Source organism: Amphiprion ocellaris, chromosome 16, assembly GCF_022539595.1.
Source record: "Amphiprion ocellaris isolate individual 3 ecotype Okinawa chromosome 16, ASM2253959v1, whole genome shotgun sequence".
Classification (NCBI taxonomy): domain Eukaryota; kingdom Metazoa; phylum Chordata; class Actinopteri; family Pomacentridae; genus Amphiprion; species Amphiprion ocellaris.
In genome coordinates, this window is record NC_072781.1 from 11,024,626 (window position 1) to 11,029,770 (window position 5,145).

Sequence of the window (5,145 nt, forward strand, 5' to 3'; positions counted from 1 at the left end):
GGTCTATAAAACCAAAAAAAAAAAAAAAAAAAAATCACTTTTGGCTTTTTCACCTATTGGAAACCTTCTTTCGTACTGTCTTACCATGACAGGATGAAATCAATTTTTGGGAGATTTGTGTGTGACATCCACATTAACTCCACTTCTGCTCCAAATGCCTGAAATGAGGCAGTATAACTAAAGTTCAAAACCTAACATTAGACCGGCTAATCAAAGTTAATCCAACCAGTAACTAGACACTCAAGTTCCAGTTAGGTGCTCTTTGGATCAATCGTTCCAGTTTAAGTAACAGTTTTCTGGGTGTTTAGTTTTGGATCACTAGCAGCCAAACCACATCCTAACCACGGAAGTTGATCAGGTTCTGTAAACACCACGGTCTTCCGCTAACCAAAACATTTTGTGTGACTAATGTAAAATTGTTCGTTAGGTATCAATTTGTCTTTATTCAGTTTATTTTATAGCCTGAACTTCTGAGGAAGGTATTAGAAATATAAACGTTTCCTTTGCAGAACAATTTTCCAATTCACAAGAAAATTACGATAATACAAGAAGCATCGGTTATGAGTGTAATGATACCTTAAACTAGCATGACAAAAAATCATTACCTGTTTGATGGTCCAGTTTGTAATGGACCAGCGTATTTAAAGACAAGTATTACTAGTTTACTTTGATAATGGCACATTTACTGTTTCTTACAACATTTTGGAGTATTTATTTGAGCCGTAGAAACAGTGCAGATATCCTTGGAAAATTTAAGTCATACCACATCTAATAATATGTCTGTGTGTTTTCAGATTTGACTTGACTGCAAGTATACTTTTTGATTTTAATTGCAGCCCATGCCTACTTGCAAAACCCCTGTGCACTAACTGTCCTGAACCAAAATGCAGGCAGACATGTTAGCAGCTCCTTCAGGTGTTGTTGGAGACAAACGCAAGTCTAAAAGAGACACTGGAAAGAATATTGGACTTCAGTTCATCAAGTGAAATGAAACACAACTCCATATCAGGGCTGCAAGCAGCGTTGAATGGGTCCTTGCATCCTTGCTGGTCAGTGAATCCAAGCATGTCCACCAGGTGGCGCTGCGACTGAGAGTGTATTTCAACCTATGTATCTGGTGAAGGCCGGGCTCTGACCACACATGTAAAGTTTCAGGCAGATTGGAGCATGTATACGCTATTTAGATAACACTTCCTGTCCATCCACCAGGTGGCGCTATGACTGTGACTGTATATTGGCCTCTGAATGTTATCAGAGCAGGAATCTGATCACACATGCAAAGTCTGAGGCAGATTGGAGCATGTACAGGGCAGTTACACAGTATTTCCTGTTTTATGGCGAAACGTTGAAATTCCGGGGGCCGCCATTTCCACGTCGTCAGACTTTTGCGGAGCATTTTGGTAACTTTTGATCACCTATGCCTAATGTGACCCGAATTCATCCAAAACATGACACATATTTCAAAATGGCTGACTTCCTGTTGTGTTTTGGGCATGGTTGTAATGGACTTTTTTGTGCGTCTTGACGTGTTACATATGTGTACCAAATTTCATAGCTGTAGATGACATGTACTGGCTGCAGTAAACGTTTGAATTTTTCCAGGTGGCGCTATTGAGACATTTTGCCACACATCTATGCAATTCCCCTAATTTATCAAATTTTTCACCAGTCCTGATGTGTGTGCAGAGTTTCATGTGTTTTGGAGTATTTTTAGGCCGCCAAATTTGAGCTTCAAAAAAACGGGAAAAGAATCTCAGAATAATAATAAACCCATGGGTTTCGATAGGGTCTTCACACCATTTGGTAACTGCCCCTAATTAAATGTACAACGGTTTGATAATGCTAACGATGCAATATGATCAAACCAACTTGATTTTTGCATCAGTGTGTATGTGTGTGCATGCATGTGTGTATAAGAGGTGTACAGTAGATCCATCATAGCCTCTTCATAAGGATAAAAATTAGCGATAACATCCTGGCAGACACTGGAGCTTAGTTAAGATCACAAGAGTGGAGACAGAGGAGGAGCGGTGAGAGCGAACTGATATTTTCTCAAAGACAGCAGCAAAGTGAAGAAACGTCTCAACACCTGTGGGTAAAGGTCACTCTCATGCTAACAAGCTACTCTCCCCATCTGTACAGACCTCCACTTCTTCCTCAAAGACCTTTTCCCCCTCTACCTTTGGCTGGAAAGTTGTTACCACAATTGTTTTGAGTTTCCAAGTTTGCAAAATTGCTGTTCTTTGGTTGTTTCCATTCTACGTCCTCCACACCCTTCCTGTTCTTTCATTTCTTGGCCTCCCAACACAGAGACCAAGAAATCCATTCTCTGTCTGAGAAACAGGAATGGGGAAAAAAGTCACTTTCCGGTATTGATTGGTTAAAATGTTTATTCCTACGAATGACAGAAAATCCGTAACCCACCACTGCCTCTGTGTTCCAGAAATGTTTGGACTGGCAGCAGAGCCTGGCAAAGGGAGTGCACTTGTCACAGTGGGAAGTTTATAATTGTGTGCTTGCATGTAATGTGTTAAACACAGAGTCTCTCAAGAGAAGCCACGTCAGCAGTGAGATTAGAGGAGAATGTTTACTCCTTTATTCTGCTCTTGACACTCATCTGCCACTCACAAATGCACATTTTATTTCAATTCCCGCCACGAAAACTGACAAAACAGCAGGAATTCAGGGAGATAAATAATTTGTTAACTCTAGCAGTCCACCACAGCGTCTCATGAGGCATCTAAACTCAGGCTGTGCTCACTCAGGCCCTCCAAACATTTATCCACATCTGCCCAAATTCAGTGAGTTACGGTTGTGCATTAAACTGCTGTGACGCAACAACCAGATATTCAGACCTTCAAAACTTAGACATCCTGTACACAGAATCCCACCCACACAGACCCTTCATTATTTGATCATGCATGGATGTTGTATCTGATTTGTTTTGAAATTCCTCCATGAAAACCACAGTGAGACACTCTTTGAAGAGAGGAAGGAGGCACATGGTGGAAAATGCCAGGATTTGCCTCTCTGTATTTTGGCTGCACTTGATTTATTGTGCTCAGCCTTAGTTTTGGAGACTTTCTTTTAAGTACACTTTTTTTTCTTCCTCCCACTGTACTGCCGCCCTGCCTGTTGGCTTTGGCGTTCATATTTCGCTCAGTTTATTTAACCTCGGTGTGATTGACAGCTCTCGTGTTGTGTTTGCTGCTGGATCTCCTTCCCGAGTGCAGCCCAGAATGCTACACAAAAACACAATGTTAAGCGTCCGAGGCTGGAAACGTGTGGTTCCAGTTAAAGTGTCGTTTTAGATCAAATCGGTTAATTGTAAAACAGGGATTATTGTGTGTCGCTCTTCTCAGATCTAAAGGAAAATAAACGGTGCTGTGTCAGTCACTGCCCTCCTAACGGCTTTTAAATGAATCAAGAATGAGATCCTGCAGAGCTCAGGGGTGAAACAGGGTTAACGGCTGACAGAGGAAGACATGGTGTCTGTTTTCAGAGCGGGAAGCAGTGATAAAAGCAGATACACAAATTAGAGAATGCACTTCATCAACAACATGTACAGAGTGTGGAGCCCTCCGGGGCTAATGTGGTAGAAGGAAAACATTTAGATGAGAATCCATGGGAACAGATTAGTAAACTGTGCAGTGACTGAAAAACTGAGCGCATCAGTGATAATATGTCAGTGCTTTGTTTTCACACATCACATGAAAACTGGTCCATGTGCTCCATCTGCAACATGTTTGCATCAGATGGCTTGGAGACTTTTTATTTTTTTGTAGTTTGGGCCTTTATTTTGAAGGAGGAGTGAGCAGTAGTAATACAGGCTTATGAGAGAGAGAGAGAGATCTGGGAAAATAATAGGGCAGGAATTATGAGGAATCAGACGAACATACAGGTTTACAATGACTTTTATAGGAGAGAAAATGAAAGCAGATAATAAAATGAATTCCAATGAATGCTAATTGCAAACAGATCTTCTGGGATTAGACTTTCTGTAACTGCCACATGTGTGCTTTCCCTGTGCAGTGAGAAAACGTTACCAACACTGTGGATGATTTAGATAATTTCACAAAATAGTTTACTTGTTTACAACCTGCTACTCTTGTTTCTTGCAGGTTTTGCTGTAGTTTTCTTGCTCCAGTGTGAAAGAAGTGTCTTGAAAATGCAAAGAAAAGAATGCCAATACGAGTGTAACCCTCTTATGACTCTGTAGGTGTAGAAAAGTTGAATTGAACGGCAATGTCTCTGATAATGTGCCATCTGATTTACTTGTCCTTGCTACGCTGAACAAATGACTTGAAATCAGCAGCAATTACAATAACCTTCAACCTACTTAACAACCAGCTATTTCATGTTGATGTCATTCATGCTCAAGTGGTTGCAAAAGTAGCTTAATTTGTAATGTCGCTGACTTCTTTTAGTGTTCAAGCACGGTTAAATTAGTCAGATAAACTGAAATCAAATCGCTTGCAATGTGCTCTTGCAATTTACAAGCAGGGATGATGAAGCATTAATTTTATCTTGCGCCACAGTGAACCCCCAAAGCGCCCTTACTGGATCTAGGTTTGTGCTGGCCCGAGGAGAGTTTGCACACAGCGCTATTATAATCATGAAGCTCGGAAAAGACGGCTGGTTGTTTGCATCGGGGACAGCAAGAGAAAATAAACGTACATATTCTCTGGCTGCAGCTAAAAAGAAATGACCACTGTAGTGTATACATGCACATTTATACAGCTTGCCTTGTCTCCTTCCGCTCGTTTTTTTTCTGGTCATTTCCTTACAGTAAATATTTTCTCAACATATCCCTCCATATCTGATTTTATGTCATTTTCATACATGCTTCATGGTGTGTGTGTGTGTGTGTGTGTGTGTGTGTGTGGGTGTGTGTGTGCAAATACTGTTTATGGGACATTTTGTGATTGGTGGTTTGCAGAAAAAAAAAGGCATTTGGATTTTATTTCCACATGGAGCAAATGCCTGCAACACAAACATGGCTGCACACTCACAAACTCACACTGGATCCCCTGAAACACACACACACACACACACACACACACACACACACACACACACACACACACACACACACACACGCACACACACACACACACACGCACACACACACAAACACAATGAGCA